The sequence below is a fragment of the Lampetra fluviatilis genome, chromosome 11 (assembly GCF_964198595.1).
Source record: "Lampetra fluviatilis chromosome 11, kcLamFluv1.1, whole genome shotgun sequence".
NCBI classification, from domain to species: Eukaryota; Metazoa; Chordata; class Hyperoartia; order Petromyzontiformes; family Petromyzontidae; genus Lampetra; species Lampetra fluviatilis.
In genome coordinates this window covers 1,898,623-1,917,438 of record NC_136285.1, presented here as the reverse complement: position 1 = coordinate 1,917,438, position 18,816 = coordinate 1,898,623, and positions in this window count along the sequence as shown.

Below are 18,816 nucleotides of genomic sequence, written 5' to 3'. Positions count from 1 at the left end.
AATTTATATGGGGCAAGGTTCCAAACAAATGCACACTCACTCTTTGCTTTCACCTAAGGTGTGGGCTTCGAGGGAAAGACTAGTAAATAACACTGGTCAACAAAAAAAAAATTCTGGCCTGGACTTTTGCAGCTGTTTTAGACTAATTTCAGGGTGCTGATTCCAAATCTGATCTCAGATTTGCTCTATCACATCTCATTTTTATGCTATAGGCATACCCCATTTTCATTTTTTACTCGAAATTAACTCTGTCACTTATGATTGCAAGTTGTTGCGAGTCAGTGACTGCTTTAGTGTTAAAATATGGTGCTGTATTTTTAGGATAGTGTGTTTATAATATCATTTTATGTAGATATCCACATTTATTTAATATTTTTCTTCTGCAGTTTTTATTGAAAATGCAATATTTGATATCTCAAAAACCTGATGTGATAGACAAAAACTGATGCCAGATTTGGAATCAGCACCCCAAAATTACCTTAAAACCGTTGGAATACATTATGCCAGAAAAAGTGTGTTGACCAGTGTAATACATGAGGGAAAGAAAGGGAAAATTAGTTCAGGGACGATGAAAGATTTGAGAACAGATGTGGAGCGAGCAGTGTGGGTGGCAGGTGGAATTACGTATAGACAGTGGAGGCAACAAAGGAGAAGGAGCAACAGAGTGGGTGGAGATTTACTGGAGATGACAAATAAGACAATTGGGAATCAATTCATGATTGATCTTGAAACAGTGAGGGCAGTCTTGTAGCTGATCTGACAGTGGCTTGGCAGCCAGTGAAGAGATCTGAAGATTGGCGTGATGCGGTTGCAGTCATTATACACAAAGTGCCTGCCACAAATGAACCACAATACCTTGCTGATTTCGTCGCAGTGGCTTTTGGCTAGCCATCGAACAAATACAGTCACTGCATTGCACGCTTTCAGATGTGCTTCTGCAACCGTCTGGAATGCTCTTGCTTCCGATATACAGAAGCCACTGGAGATATGCACTCTTAAATCATCTCGATTGAAAACTAATTTTTTAAACTGCTTTTTGTGTTTAGTTTGTTGTCCTTCCCCCGCACCTACGATTAACATGGTTGGTTACGTACGGTGCAAAAGAAGTTCAACATACATACATTTACAGGCGGGTTAAAGCATGGTGCAGATTAGTCTCGTGCTGGGATTGAAGTTCAGATCATTTTCCGCTGTGGCACGCGTCTCCATCACATGCTGTCGCAGACGCTGCATGCAAACTGGCAGTCATCGTGCGGCACTCATTGTTCGCCAGGTTTTCGAACATGTTGAGGTTCTGCTCGGTCAGCTCCAGCACGCGTAGCCCGTTGGCTGCCGTCTACATAGGTGAAACACAAGCGCTCTGAATTGTACCGGTTGTGGGGGGGGGGGTCTATTCGATTTGAACAGATGCAATCCTGACGAAACAAATTCAGTGGCTGCATGAATTTAGTTAGGGAAATTCTATCTGCTCTGGTACAATCCAACTAAACAACATTTTTTTTTTCCAAAAAAGGCCCACTGAGCTATATAGCTATTGTTCAGAAGCAACCTGGCCACAAATGATAGCTCAACGAAGTGGCTTATCACATGTAAATTTATATAAACCAAATCATCTAAACCAATGTTTCTAAAGGTGAAGAGAAAAACCGGAGGACCCGGAGAAAAAATCCATGGGAGAACATGCAAACTCCAAATATGAACGCGTCAATATCGGGATTGAACCCACGACTCCTATATACCAGGCGAGGTAGTTACCATCTGTGCCAAAATTTCATGAAAGAAACCTTACAGTTTTATGAAAGTGTAGTTTTGTTTTACAAAGCCTACATTTATGCCAATATATGTATTGACATTCCTACACTAAGAAAATATATTTTCGTCACCTTTTATATATTTTTGCTTCTTTTCCAATATATCTTCTAATTGTGCTTTTATAATGTTTGCCACAGCGACTAGGCTCTTCATATTATTAATTAAGTGCCCATTTTCACGCTAGATTGACTTGTTTAACGTGTTATCTGTTGGCACAGATCACCTCGAAGCTATTCATTATATGACACGGCCATGTGCCGCTGGAGTCGACTTTCCGCAGCGATGTAATTAACAACCTGAACGTCGAAATCCTGCATGGGATCCCTTTGCCTGGGCTCTGGTGGCAGTAGGACATTCATCCGGATCCGACGCATAATGTTCTGAAAGAATAACAAACAACGGGTCAAGGGCTGAAACATTCGTATCATAGTGTGGAAGTCAACAGTAGTCATCATATCATGGGACCTTTTTGTCAGTATCAAAGTATGAAAAATAAGAGGTTTTACCCTTTCTGGAAATAAAGGGTAAAACCTGACAATAAAGGATAAAACCTATTCTTATTTTTAATACTTTTTTTACTGGCAAAAAGGTCTCATGATATAGCTGCTCACCCCGAGTTATGAATGCTCTCATACGTGCATCTTATTTGTACTGTCTGCCTTTTGGCATTCTCTGGTCTGACACTGGTGAGACGAGTCCATAAGGAAGGCTGTCTCTGGTGTAGGCCAATCAGTTTCAAGGACAATGCATATATTATCAGAGCAAGTTTGTTTGCATGTTCACCACAAGTACGTGTGGTCAATACAGACCTGATGCCTTGTAAAAGGTATCTATTTGGTGTTTGAATATCTTAACAACTGTTTTTTTGCCACAAAGGGTAAAACCTATTCTTATTTTTCATGGTAGTCATCACATGAGGAGACTGGCCTGGCCAATGAATGTTAAACTTCCAACACTGGCGAGGGACCGTCGATAAAAGATGAATGCACCCAATGCTCACTTGAGCATAGATACAATTTGAATTGAGCACAATTACTCACCACATCCAAATTGTATTTGCTCAGTGCGCTGCTGGTAATTAGGCCACTGAGTCACCTGGCCACCTCTTTTTTGCCAATGTAAAACAGTTTCAATGTTCAGAATTGCATTGTAATGGACCGATACAAGTCCAGCAGTAAAGTATATTGTCTCAGAAAACCGACCAATACAGGGTGTTTGAAAATTATGGACCCAATTTCAAAGCAGTATATTTCACGATGAAAACATGTTACAATTACACAAAAAGTTACAAACGGTTGAATGAGTTATCAGGATTTACTAACCATTTTATAAATGTTCTATGTGCCCTCTACCTACTGTACGGACAACATCGAGACGATAGTTGAATTCGTCCCAAACGCCTCTCAAAGTGTCTTCTTCCACTGAAGTTACCGCTGTCGTTATTCTGTTTTTGAGGTCATCCAGATTAGTAGCTAATGGTGGCACAAAACACGGTCTTTGACGTATCCCCACAAGAAAAAGTCGCAGCGTGTGATGTCTGGGGATCTTGGGGGCCAAGAGTGTAGCGCCAAGTCTTTGGGTCCCATGTGACCTATCCAATATTGAGGCAGTGTGTCGTTTAGAAACGTCGGAATCTTCATCAAGTTGTGGAAAGAGCCATTTCTGCAGCATTTCAAGATACACTTGCCCCGTAATTGTGTTTCCCTCGAAAAAGAAAGGGCCATAAACCTTTCTTTGAGAAACAGCACAAAACACGTTCACTTTCGGGGAACTACGCTCATGCTCTACAGTTTCGTGTGGATTCTCTAATCCCCATATGCGCACATCGTGACCGTTAACTTTACCGCTTAGATGAAACGTTGCTTCATCACTAAAAATCAAACGCGGTAAGAAGCTGTCGTCCTCCATGTTCTGTAACATCGCATTACTAAATCTACACCCTTTCCTTTGTCACCTGCACGAAGAGCCTGTACCATTTGTAACTGGAATGACCTCTTGATTAAACATCGCCTTAACACACGCCAGACAGTCGTATGAGGGATTGCAAGTTCTCGGCTGGCACGACGAGTGGACTTGCGCAGGCTACGCAGAAAACTCTCTTGAATTCTTCTCACGTTTTCCTCTGAGGTACGTGGTCACCTTGTGCTTTTCCCCTTACATAAACAACCTGTTTCCTCAAATTGTTGGTACCAACAACGAATGCTCTTTGATATTGGCGGATCAATGACAAAACGCCGTTGAAACGCATGCTGCACCGCAATTACGGATTCAGGTTTGCTGAACTGCAGAACGTAAAATGCCTTGTGTTGCGGGGTCGCCATCTTGCGAATGACTGAGGCTAGGGGCTGTTTGTACGCTGGAAGAGGCATCTAGCAGTGATCATTCGAAACTCTATGCCCTGCCCTTTCAAGTGGTAAGAGTTTCATTCATGGGCGGTTCATGGTTGCACAGATATAGCGATTTCAAATCGGGTCCATATTTTATAAACACCCTGTATATTGCAGTGTTGAAACGTAAAACATCCACATATTTGAAATCAACTCGATGGTACATGAGTTTGCTTGCTTTAACAAATGCTGCTGGATGACAGTCTGGAAGGTTCTGAGATTGATGTCCCAAAATACTTTCATGTGGACAGACATAACAGAGGCATATTTGTTATTATTACCCATAATGCTCCACAGAAAAATGTACCAGATCTCATCAAATCTCAGCTGAGCCTGGATAGCGTTTGGATGGGTGAAATCCATGGCCCAAGGACGCTGTGGACAGTAGAGGGCAGTGCACCTTATCCAACCCACAGTGACGAGAGCGGTGAAGTATGATCGAATATGATTCATGGACTTCAGCTTGTGAAGAGGCTCTTGGCTAGTGGTGTACTTGAAAAAAAACAGCGATGCATGTACAATGTTCCACAATGGTGCGTGGTTTAATTCTTAACTATTCTAATTTATTTGTATTTATCCAGGTAGGGCACATTGAGCTATGTAGCTTTATTTCAGAAGAGACCTGGCCACAAATGATAGCTCAACGAAGTGGCTCATCACGTGGAAATGTATCATAGCCGAATACTATAAAACGCATGTTTCTAAATGTGGAGAAGAAAACCGGAGGGCTCGGAGAAAAATCCACGCGACCACGGGGAGAACATGCAAACTCCAAATATACAGGCATCAGGGTCAGGATCGAACCCACGACCTCCTGTATACCAGGCGAGGTAGTTAACATCTCACCACCATAGTCCCCTTGTCAGTTCTATACAACACAGCATTGCTTTGTAGCACAAAAAAAAAGTCCATCCTGAAGGTGCAGTGCACTTTCCAATAACATTTGGCAACCCAACATTATTTTTCTTCAACAAATACTGCTGGACACTAATTCAAAACGCCCATAAGCTGATGGATTTCTAAATATAATTGTAGGTGCTGTAGTATTACTCTACAGGTGGGTGTCTCATGTACCCAATGGCTCCATCTTGGTGTGATCCACAAACTCCACCTCCAAGTCACTGGTGACAGGCGTGTGTCACCAAATAGAGTATTTGTATGGATGAGGTATTTTATCCCCAGCCCTCACCTGTATGGAAGGGTTGTTGAGAAGCTGCCTGTCTCTTTCATTCATCTGCAAGTCTGAGCACAACAGTCACATTCATTATATACTGTAATTCACAGTGTGTATAACGTTGTTTATGTGTATCTCAATAAGCTGCGAAGAGACGGGTCCTACCACTTTAAATGATGAAGGAAAGTGCAGGAACATGCACCTGCATATCTTGCTGTGCCTATTATCCCAATCAAACCATCGCAGGCACGGTGATCATCAGAGTTTGCCTCTTGGTGGTCTCATCATTCCATCTGCCATGTGCTGGTGACCGTGATTTAGCCAAGACTGCTCCATCATCGTAGAACGAATGATTTGGCGATGCTACTTTGATAGTGGTGGGCAAGCACAATTAACAATAAACTCAACATCATGGTACCCCATGAATATATGTTATCAATCGGCTTACCTTCAGGCTAGCACCCCCCCCCCCCGATGCCCCCGCCCCCCTACCTTGGCTCCCCCCCCCCTCTTACCCTATATAGCCGTCTCTCTATTAGCTCGCTTCACTTACTACAGCGACTTTGGCTGTAACGGTTCCACCTGAAGACGGAAGCTTGTGTTGCCTCCGAAACGTCGTGATTTAATTTAGTTGTTTTCATTTATTTTATTTATAATTTTTTACCTACGTGACTTTACCGAAAAAAACCGAAGAGTATCAACATCATTCGTCCATCACACTGTTTTAAAATTAAACATAAACTAGCCTTTTGCCCATCCAAGGACGGGTGTATTGCAGTAAATCTGAAACTTGCAAGCAAAAAAAATTAACCCGTAAAACAAAGTTTTTCACTATAAATCCTTTATATGCGTGGCGGCTAGAGTCCTCTCGTCCTCTGGCTTGAGATGGCTGCCACCTATGGGTCAAATGATTGCCTGTCACCATTAAGCAATTGGTAATTAAATATAATTTATTTTTTCCTAAAAAGTGTAAAATTTTGGAAAAAAATTTTCACGAAAATAAATTGTCACGCACAACGAGTCTGTGTGCAAAATGTCAGCTCGAATGGATCACGGGAAGTGGGTTAAAAAACGACCGAAAGATTTGCACGTTCGTAAGCGCGCAAGCAAGTGTAGGGGTTATTACGGGAGAAACGGCGGACAAGAAACACAGGGGTGTCTGCACCCGCACACACGGGTGGCCACACCGACGTCCGCATCCGTTATCCCCCACGACCCCGCCCCTCTGAGGGGATCTCTATAAAAGGCGGGGAGCCAGAGAGCTCGAGGCAGTTCGACACGAAGCTGACCAGTGAAGACTGAAGACTCGGAGATTAGGCCCTGGGACTCCCCTGTCTCGCTGCCCTTGTCAGGGCCGAGCTGGGTAAGCCAGCGGCGCGGCCCAAGAGCTCCCGGACCTCTGCCCTTGTAAGGGCAAGGCCGGCTTAGCTGGTGCCGAGATCTGTGCTTACCAGGGCCAGATCAGACAGCCTCCCGTAGCCCATTAGAGGAGGACTGGGGAACAGGACAGAGGGCTTAGTACTAGGGTGGGTTCCCCCATAGTACGGGTGAAGGGGCCGTCACCCCTTCAACTATCGTGTCTGTCCTTGAGTTAATAAAAAGAGTGTGCCTCAACTCCAACCTCGTCTCCTCGAACTCACTACATCTGGCGTCAGAAGTGGTCCAAGCATGGATACGAGACGGACGACTCGTGCCCAAGACCCGGGAGAGGACGACGACGAGGGAGAGGCGGTGCAAGACATCGCCGCCGACGTACCTGCACAACCGCTGCCGGCTCCAACACCTGCGGGACTGTCGGAGAGGCTCGGGACGTCGGCTGATGAGTTGGCGTTAGCCCACTCGCGACTGGCGGAGCTCCTATATGCAGCGGCCGCCATGCTGGAGCAGATTACTCGCCTGGGGCCGGGGGGAGCGACGCGGCGAGAAGATGGACAACGCCCGCCAGAAACTCCCGCCTTTACGATGGGCAGGAGGCTTGAAATTCCCGCCACGGGGACAGTAGGAGCTGAGGGAGGGGCCCCAGCTCGTCACGCGGGCGGAGGGGCCCAACCAGCAAGCGCCACGTCATTGGCGGGGGCGGGTCGCAGTGACTGCCTATCAGCGGTTGCCAGGTCATCACCAGCGGACGACAGCACCGACCAAGCTGCAACCAGCGCGTCACTGACGGCGCGACCTCCATTAGGGTCCGCCATTGCTCCTCATACTGTCCATGGACATGGTACGAGTGCTGCGAGAGGATCGGGGACGGAGCCGACATTTCAGCAACGCCTGCCAACCCTGCAGGTGTTCGTAGCAAGCGGTGGCGATTGGGGTGGGTTCCAGCGCCGGTTCCTCGCCCACCAAGAAATGGCTGGGTGGACGGACAACGAGGCGCTGTGTGCTTTTCCGGCGATGCTGGATGGTGATGCCCTTGGCACCCTCACCGCTGCACCCAAGTCGGCACGCTCCACGCTTCAGTCGGCGCTGCAGCTGTTGGCCACGGTTTATGGGCCGCCTTCCGATTGTCGCCAGCTTTTCTACGAGCGGCAGAAGGGCGACAAGGAGTCACCACTTGCGTATCGCACGGCCCTGCTGTCATTGGTGAAGGCGGCCTTCCCGCGTATGGACGAGGAGGGGATCGATGCAATGGTGGCCGAGAAAATTTTGCTGCTGGCTGACGACTTGGACTTCGTCATCCTAGCACAGGATGATGCGGATATGTCGTCATTGCGGGCTGCGAGGCACATTCACGCCAATCTGATTTCCCAGCGGAGGAAGGCTAACAAGGCAGCCGTGGGACACACCGTGGCGGCGACCACCTCCGAATCTGAGGGGGGCTTCGCTGCGGGCCGTTCTGCGGGATGGCGATCTGGCGGGCGACCGGCTCGGGACCTACCGAGCCGCCGGGAGCAGCCCAAGTCTTCTGGAGTGCTCGTCGTGTGCTACAATTGTGGCCTCCGGGGCCACGTGGCGTCGGGATGCTGGGCTCCTCGACAGCACGGAGCGAGAACTGGGGCTGAGGACGGCCCTCTTCAAAAGCCTTCGCAACATCCTCCGGCAAGTCGTGGCACCCCACATGTTCGGCCTGCACGCACACCCACTTCCCTCTCACATGATCTGACACACGATTCTCGGGGTTCGGGTGCTGGTGCGTTGGGTCGCGGCTTGATGGGGAGGGCGCTCCAACCGGGCCAATGGTCCGAGTTGGCTCACCGCGTTGTGGCTGCATCGGCGGGGTCGTCTGTTGTCACGGGGCACATTGATGGGGTGGAGGTACGGGTACTCATCGACACGGGAGCTTCGGCGACTATCATTTCCGATTTGATTTATAATATCCTGCCCGTTCAGAGTCGCCCGTTGCTCCCCGTCGACATACCGTGTTACGCTGCAAACGGGGGCTCGTTAGGTATCATCGGCCAAATTCGAGCGCAAATTTCTATCGGGGACATTAAACTATCTAGACCGGTGTTGGTCTCCTCCTCGCTGGCGATTCCGTGCCTGATGGGGACAGACTTTTTGGCCAAATTGCCTATCAAAATTTTGATTGACCAAGGATGCATCGAGCTTCCATCGGGCCGGCGTATAACGTTCCTGCCTTCCACCCCTGCCTTGCGTACTGCCTGTGCAACGGTACAGGCGCTCGTTGCTCGAACGGTGCGCGTACCCCCGGGGGCACAGATGCTAGTGCCCCTACGGTTGCGTCGACCGTTCGCTAAAGGGGTCTCAGACCGGGGCATTATGCTGGGGCCGTCTAGGGCCGGGGTGAATGGGCCAGATTTGGTGATGGCCCAGACTATTGTTAAAGGGGATGCGGACCCGTTTATCGTGGTCCTCAATGTCGGGACACGGACGGCGGTGGTTTCACAGGGAACCGTGTTCGCACATGCGATTCCGTTACCTGCAGAAACGCCGATCATTGGCCAGGTGGCCACCGATTCTCAGTCGCGACCGCCCTCGGACAGTGACGAGGGTTGGCTGGAGGCGCTGTGTGCTGAGTCACCTGACCTTGTCCGACTCACAACGTGCTAAATTGCGCACCCTGTTGCGAGAATTTTCCGACGTTTTTAGCAAACACAAATACGACATCGGATGTACCAATTTGCTGCGCAACCACATTGATACCGGTGACAATGCTCCTATCCGCCAAAATCCTTTTCGGTTAAGTCCCGCCGAAAAGGATCATGTCAAATCGGCTGTAGATGACATGTTGACTTCTGACATCATTTCTCCCTCGACCAGCCTTTGGGGTGCACCCATAGTGTTGGTTAAAAAGCACGACGGGTCCCTAAGGTTCTGCGTTGATTTCCGGCGGTTAAATAATATCTCGGTGGCCGATGCTTACCCGCTTCCTCGAATGGACGAATCGCTGGATGCCCTCGCGGGATCACGATTTTTCTCCACTTTGGATTTGCTCTCAGGATTTTGGCAACTTCCCTTGGACGACGAATCAAAGCCCAAAACAGCTTTCAGAACGCCGCACGGCCTCTTCCAATTCAATCAGTTACCTATGGGGCTCCACTCCGCTCCCGCAACGTTCCAGCGCCTGATGGAATTGGTTCTCGCTGGCTTGCAATGGGAGGTGTGTTTGATTTACCTAGACGACGTTATCGTATTCAGTAAGACGTTCGAGGAACATCTTGATAGGCTTCGGGCCGTCTTTTTCAAAATGCACGCAGCTAATATTAAATTTAAGCCACAAAAGTGCCATTTGCTGCGCGAATCTGTAAGATATTTGGGTCACATCGTCGGCCGGTCAGGCATCTCAACTGATCCCGCCAAAACGCGTTGTGTCAGCTCCTGGCCAACTCCCACCTCGGTGGGGGAGGTTAGAAGCTTCATCGGATTTGCTTCATATTACCGCCGGTTTGTCGCGGAGTTCACTTCCATCGCTAAGCCATTACATGTTTTAACGGTCAAGGGGGTGAAATTTCATTGGGGGCCGGAGGAGGAGGCCGCTTTTAACTCTCTTCGTGACGCCCTGGTGAGGCCCCGCCGTTAAGTTACCCCGATTTTTCTCTACCCTTCGTGCTCGACACAGACTCGAGCAACACCGGGATTGGGGGCGTGCTGTCACAAATTGTGGGTGGCGTGGAGCGCGTTGTGGCTTATGGTAGTAGAGTATTGTCTCCGGCCGAGCAGCGATACTACGTCACCCGCCGGGAACTGTTGGCTATTGTTTTCTTTATTCAACAGTACCGGCCATATCTGTACGGTCGGCATTTCACCGTCCGTACAGATCATGCGGCATTGCAGTATGCCCTGCGTATTCACCAGCCATCGGGGCAGTTGTCCCGATGGCTGGAGATCATTCAGGATTTCGATTTCGAAACAACTTATCGCAAGGGGATTCGCCCAACCAATGCCGATGCCCTGTCACGCCTGCCAGTCGCTTCTGATTGCACTTGTTTCTTGGGTTCAGGGCGTTGCAAATCGGCGAGCGACGGCCACGATCGGGTCCTTGTGGCCGCCGTTGAGGCTCCTTTGGACGTTAACCCTATTGCTGTGGGTGGGAAGGATTCCCTACTGGGCTTGTCATGTGCAGAGTGGGGGCGCCTCCAAATGGAGGATGCTTCCCTCCTGGCGCTACGGCGTCGCGCGGAAGGATCCGTTCAGGGAAAGTCGGGCGTTGACTCATGGGGGTTGTGCCAGGGCCTCCTCATGCATTGGGACGGTACGATCTGCCACCACAGGCTGGTGGTGCCTTCCGCGTTGAGGGGTAGGGCTGTATGGGCCGCTCACGAGCGGCTCCTGCACCTGGGCACCCTCAAAACCCTTGCCATGCTCCAGCTTAATTTCTTTTGGCCGGGCATGGCAAGGGATGTGGACGATCTGTTGCAGTCTTGTACCCAGTGTGCTCAACGGAAGCCGCCAGCGAGGGGAGCCTGCCCGCCGCTCCAGTCTATTTCGGTCACCCGGGTTAATGAGCTTGTCGCCCTCGATATTTTGGGGCCGTTTCCTTCCACGCCGAGGGGTAATAAGTACCTGCTGGTTGGCGTGGAATATTTCACGCGATGGCCTATGGCTTGGCCCCTCGCCAACCAGTCAGCAGCAGCCGTTGCGGAGGCTTTTGTTCACGGCTATGTCCTCGACAAGGGCGCTCCGGAACGGTTGTTGACCGATCAGGGAAAGAATTTCACTCGTGCCCTTTTACACGAGGTGTGTGAGCTTCTGGGTACAAAGAAAATTCGTACTTCGCCTTACCACCCACAAACGGATGGGATGGTAGAACGCCTGCATAGGACTCTTAGGTCCATGCTATCCCACCAGGTATCTGAGTCCCAAACCGATTGGGACCTTCAGATCCCGGGAGTCCTAGCAGCATACAGAATGGCTCCTCACGCGGCGACCGGATTCTCGCCGTTTTTTTTAATGTATGGCCGCGAAGTTGACCCGCCTGTCGCGACTCAGCTGACGAGTGCCGCGCCGCACGCCAAATCTAAGTTGGCGGACCATGTTAAGTTTAACATCCTCCGGTTGGCTGAGACACGGGAGGCGGCCATGCAAAACTCTGACTCGCGCCAGAAGCAAAATGAAAAGTTGTGATCGCGCCGGTCACACATGCACGAATGGCACCCGGGCGACAGAGCGTGGCTGCACTGTACCCAGGTGCCATTGGCCACCTCGTCTAAGTTGTTGAGACCATGGAGGCGCCCCGTGGAAATTGTGCAGGTTATGCGGCCTCAATGTGTTCGCATTAAATGGGGGAAACGTCGGTGGTTTGTTCACCCTTCACGGTTGAAGCCGTTCTTTGCTCCACATGCTTCCTCTCATGACTATGGCCGAACATGTGGGGGGTCCACTGACTCCTGGAGGGCGGGGTCGCCGCCTGCCTCTGATCCGCTGCTAACTGTTCCATCTTCAGGGGCCCAAGGACTGATGCCCTCTCGGCCGCCAGCCTCCTCCGAGGGGGTCGAAGCTGGCTCGTGCAGGATGCCGGAGGGCCGCGCACCTGTACATTCACCACCTGCCGCCGACCCTACCGCGTCGGGCCTTTGTGACGGGCCCGCTGCACGGACACGCGCCAAGACGCGCTGGTTATTGTGAATTGCTTTCCGCGCGTGTTCCGCTGCTGGTGGGCTCACTCACCTGTTTTTTTTTATTTTGTGTGCATGGGGATGGGGAACCACGTTCTGTATATATGTTGCATTTTGGTGCGGTGGGTATTTATAGGGGGCCGTCGGTTGTTGTTACACTTGTTATTGTTATTGTTACTGTTATGAGGCACACGCGTGTTGACTGTGTTAAATCTTTATTCTTGGGGGTTGAGGGATTGTTGCAGCCGGGACGGCTGCGAGCTGTACAGGGGGGGGGTGATGTAGGGGTTATTACGGGAGAAACGGTGGACAAGAAACACAGGGGTGTCTGTACCCGCACACACGGGTGGCCACACCGACGTCCGCATCCGTTATCCCCCACGACCCCGCCCCTCTGAGGGGATCTCTATAAAAGGCGGGGAGCCAGAGAGCTCGAGGCAGTTCGACACGAAGCTGACCAGTGAAGACTGAAGACTCGGAGATTAGGCCCTGGGACTCCCCTGTCTCGTTGCCCTTGTCAGGGCCGAGCTGGGTAAGCCAGCGGTGCGGCCCAAGAGCTCCCGGACCTCTGCCCTTGTAAGGGCAAGGCCGGCTTAGCTGGTGCCGAGATCTGTGCTTACCAGGGCCAGATCAGACAGCCTCCCGTAGCCCATTAGAGGAGGACTGGGGAACAGGACAGAGGGCTTAGTACTAGGGTGGGTTCCCCCATAGTACGGGTGAAGGGGCCGTCACCCCTTCAACTATCGTGTCTGTCCTTGAGTTAATAAAAAGAGTGTGCCTCAACTCCGACCTCGTCTCCTCGAACTCACTACACAAGCAAGTGAACTTAATATAAAGGATTGAAAAAGCAGACCACGACGTGCTATTCATTGCATCAATTCGTGTGCAATTTGTAAAGAAAGAACCAAAGAGTAATTCCTGCAGTCACGGAAGCTTCAAATAAAATTGTAATGCTGTGCAATGGTTATAATTGGAATAATTTGTATCATATCATGCGTTGAATGCATTGTATGGGCAATATGAATGACCTGCAGTTAAGCATAGCGTGAATAATGTAAAAAAATGTGTACATATGCAGAACTGTGAGCAGTTTACAGGAGATTGTGGGTTCGATCCCAACCCTGACACCTATATATTTGGAGTTTGCATGTTTTCCCCGTGGTCATGTGGATTTTCTTCAGCACCTCCGGTTTTTCCCTCCACATTTAGAATAAACATGCATTTCAAGTATTTGGCTGCTGTACATTTTCACATGATAAGCCACTTCGTTGAGCTATCATTTGTGTCCTGGTCACTTCTGAAAAAGAGCTATATAGTTCAGTGGGCCTTTTGAATTGCAAGACATCTGCAAGTTGCAGGGAGGGTGTCTCATTCACCTCTGAATATCGGAGCGCGCAAGCGGCTCAGCATAAATTTTATTTAGAGAGGCATAGCACGGTTGTTTTGAAATGCATACTCCCTGCAGAGAACTGTAGGTACTGTATACGACCGCAACTCTGACAGCTGACACCAAACTGTGCCACACGTCGGACGTGTGGCACGTGTCACGTCCTCCCGCGTGGCCTTGTGGGAGCCTCGGAACCGATAAAGCTATTTTATTTTTACTTCTGGTTTCTCTGTCATGACGTACACATACAACATCGGAACTGGAAAGGGGTTAATAGGTTAGTTTAGTTTTACCACAATGAGTGTGTTTGCCAGCCCGGTGTGCGTCGAGCATGACTCGTGCGTTCCTCACCTTCTCTGTCCATGGCCAGGACGATGTACTTGGCCACGCTCTCATACTGCATCTGGAAGCGCACATGAGGGCAGCCGCTTTCTCGATGGATACCTTCCCGTGAACTTTCTCACGCAGCCGCCGAATACTCTTCTCCATCTGTATGTTCAGAAAACGCCACAGCAGCTCAGGGAAGGTACGGAGCTTTCATTGGCGTATGCTATTGCACTGGGCGGCAGGGCAGTGGCAACACGTGTGCCTCGCAGCAACAGGGGGCCTGGGTTCGATGCCCGACTTGGGTGCCTTTCTGTGTGGGTTTTGCATGCTCACTCCCCTATTCTGCATGGGTTTTCTCTGGGTTCGACAATTTCCTCCGATAGCTCAAAAATCATGCATTGTAACTGGTATTGGTCAACATTCCAATGCTAAAACATAATCTGCAAATTATTAAATTGGGATTAGGCAAAATAGCAACATCGCCCCAACTGCAACAAAGTTAACAATTCTTGAGACTCAGTGAGGCTTTCCTGGGTAAACAAGCACAATAATAATAATTGAAACTCATTTCTTGGCATTGTTCCTCCATCCTAATGTAGGAGCGCCCTGAAAAAGAGTGTCCTGGCTATAGGATATTGCGACATTGTTATGAAACCAAACTATTTTTTTTACCAGATAAAGCCCACTGAGCTATTAGCTCTTTTTCAGAAGTGACCTGGTCACAAATGATAGCTCAATGAAGTGGCTTATCGCGTGGAAATTTATAGCAGCCGTATACTCTTAAACGCATGTTGATTCTAAACATGGCGCGAAAAACCGGAAAAACCAGAGAAAATTGGACGCGATCACGGGGAGAACATGCAAACTCCAAATATACAGGCGTCAGGGTCAGGATCGAACCGACCGACCTGCATACCAGGCAACGGAGAAAACATCTCCCCACCGCAGCACCCTGACTATGAACATTGAAAAGAGATCTACTCCACACACAGTGTACATATCTTCAGATGTGTTGCCAACTTGACATTAAGTTAATCAAGGACGAATGCAATGTTTTAAGTTGGTGCGGACATTGTTTATGCATATGTAATGTAGTAACTTGGCGGGAGACGACTTAACGGGTAGCACACTTTTATTAACACCAAACTTAATTACACGTATGGCCAACTGTAGCCTAAACTGCGCGGTTCCCCCGGCTACACACCCACGGGCTCTTCCGCCCCGTAGCTTCTCGGGAACCCACCCCAACTGGGGTATGAGTCTCGCCTCTGGGTCCCACAGCCTCGCCCCACATGGACGTCAGACCGCGGGTCCCACAGTCTCGCCTCTGAGCCGCACAGGGCCCCGGCCCTTACAAGGACAGCGGGACTAGGGGTCTCAGGGCCCTATCTCTCCAACTCCGTCTTCGATCTTCACTGGTTAAACAACTCCCCGAGTGCTCCCGCGCGTCCCCCTTTATAGTCCTCCGCTCCCGGGGAGGCGGAGCCCATGCGGACGTCGCTGAGAGCACCCACCCCAGTTGACCAATCACCACGCGCTGCCCCACGATCCTTTTTCCCATCTTGTGTCAGCGCACACAACCACGCACCACGCGCTGCCCCGTGATCCATCACTGTCAGCGCGCGTCACCACTATACCACGCGATGTGGCCACACCCGGCGCGCTCACACACACGCCCCCCTTGTCAGCGCGTACCGCCACTACACATAAACAGTCGTGTACGTTCTCAAATGTTATGTCACAAGCAAGTGAAGCATTTTTTACTAAAGGATGTGTGTATAAAATTAGATTTGAAGCTTTCGTGACTGCAGGAATTACTCTTTGGTTCTTTCGGTAAAGTCACGTAGAAATAAATGTAATTTAATAATAGAATACGACGTTTTGATTGCAACACAAGCAACCGTCATCAGGTAAGAATGAATGAGAAAACAAACCTAGTAAACTTAGAAATGTAATGCAATACAACACAGAGAGTCGGCTAACACAACAGTCAACACCCTACCTGGTTGATTACGTTCTTCCAAAGATTGAGACAAAACATAGACACGGAGACACACAGACAGACACACAAGCAGAGAGAGACACACACACAGACACACAGAGAGAGACACACACATAGACACACAGAGAAACAACGCCTATGTGTCGAGGCCTTAAAGAGAGGGGGGGCAGAGAGAGAGGGGGGAAGACTTTACCGAAAGAACCAAAGAGTAATTCCTGCAGTCACGAACGCTTTAAATCTAGTTTGAACCACTTATACGTGGAGGATTTCCACACAACTCACACTTCTAATTGATCAATCTTTGGTAGAACGTAATCAATCAGGCTATACGTTAACTGTGTGTTAATCGACTCTCTGTGTTGTATTGCATAACACTTCCAAATTTTACGAAGTTTGTTTTCTGAAACTTTCTATTTCTCTCTATAAATTGTGCCATGCTTGTTTGTTTATAGGTCCATTTTCTCTCCTCCGGCTGCTACGGGGAGGATTTCTACACAACTCTCTCATTGACATGCTAATTTCTCTACCCCAACCCCCCCCCCGCAGAGGCATTTTTAGCCAATTACATTACCGTGTGATTTGTGCTCATCGCACAATGGAAAGTTGCACGGTATTTTAACTGTATTACTTCATAAACAACATAAAAAAAGAGTTTAGGATATTTTATATATAAAACAGGATGCAAGCTCGTATGCTACTACCGTAGAGCATGCTTATCCGTGGCCCACTTTCCTCCTGTATGCCACAAATGTTTGCTGTACTGTATGATTCTTACAACAGCACTTTTATTTATGGTGGCAATCATTGACTTTCTAACGATGCAAAGTTGTCCATTCTCTCCTGCACGCATCTTCAATAAATGACACCAAAACCACCTATATACGTATATAGAGGACAAACCTCTGCAATTCATCCCAGGGTTAGAGTTAAATAAGAACATAACTTTTGTCAATCCACAAATGGATAAAGGCTTCCTCATGCCATGCTGGTCATGGGGGTAGCTTCATCTTACGTCACCACAATGGTCCAGTATGAGTTGGTGTAAAGGGGTCAACTAGGATCGGCTGTCACTCACCACTGATCTTAGCTGTGGTCGGGAATCAAATCCGGTACGGCCGGGTTCATGACTCAATGGATTTGTAGCAATGCACAGCTGTACGGGCAACTTGCACACACGATGCTGCAAGTTGCCCATAAAGTTGTGCGGCAGTGAGATGTTAACTGCCTCGACCCTGACGCCTGTATATTTGGAGTTTGAATGTCTCTCTCTCCCCGTGGTCGGGTGGATTTTTTTTTATCGAGGTCCGTTTAGAGAGAATTTGGCTGTGATAAAATAATGTCCACACGATTAAAGCCACTTCATTGGGGTATCATTTTGATGGCCAGGTCGCTTCTGAAAAATAGCTACATAGCTCAGTGGACCTTACCGGGTAAACATATATATATATTTTAAATAGCATTCATTGGGCCCTCGGTCACTGCACAACAAACAGTGGCCTCCTCGTGGAGCTGCACCAAGCGGACCTCACAAAACGACGTGCGATCTTCGCACTGCGCACACGCTCCCAGGGCGAAACGAATTTCTCTGTGCGCGTGCACGGCGCCACCCTCGAGGCGAGTTGTTAAACTCGCTCGCGACCGCCGCCGCTGGCGTCTCGTCACACGCAGGCGGGCATGCCGGAGGCGTGAGATCCTGGAGCTTCAGGTGAGGGTTCGAGAGGGACGTGGCGCATGACGGCTCCCCCTCCTCGTCTCTCTCTCTGTTGCCATGTCTCTCCTCCCTGTGGTGCGGGGGAGAGAAGACGGAGCGGGTCGGGTGAGACGCGGAAGGGAGGAGGCGTGGGGAAGTAGGGGCCACCTCCACGCCAGTCGCCTCAGACTCATATTTCTCATTCTCTCCTCGCCGCAACGAATTTCCCACCCTTGTGTTTTTAAATTGCGGAACAGATGAGCGACGGCTCACTCTTCAGTGAATTAAAGTATCTCTAACACGATCCATGGGTTCACCTGAAGTGCATCATTTCAGCGGCATTGATTCGGGACAAGCAAACTGATCGGTTTTGACATTCGGTGTGTTGTTTTTTCACCGTCCAGAGTGTCTTCTTTATCACTCACCACTGATCTTAGCTGTGGTCGGGAATCAAATCCGGTACGGCCGGGTTCATGACTCAATGGATTTGTAGCAATGCACAGCTGTACGGGCAACTTGCACACACGATGCTGCAAGTTGCCCATAAAGTTGTGCGGCAGTGAGATGTTAACTGCCTCGACCCTGACGCCTGTATATTTGGAGTTTGAATGTCTCTCTCTCCCCGTGGTCGGGTGGATTTTTTTTTATCGAGGTCCGTTTAGAGAGAATTTGGCTGTGATAAAATAATGTCCACACGATTAAAGCCACTTCATTGGGGTATCATTTTGATGGCCAGGTCGCTTCTGAAAAATAGCTACATAGCTCAGTGGACCTTACCGGGTAAAAATATATATATATTTTAAATAGCATTCATTGGGCCCTCGGTCACTGCACAACAAACAGTGGCCTCCTCGTGGAGCTGCACCAAGCGGACCTCACAAAACGACGTGCGATCTTCGCACTGCGCACACGCTCCCAGGGCGAAACGAATTTCTCTGTGCGCGTGTACGGCGCCACCCTCGAGGCGAGTTGTTAAACTCGCTCGCGACCGCCGCCGCTGGCGTCTCGTCACACGCAGGCGGGC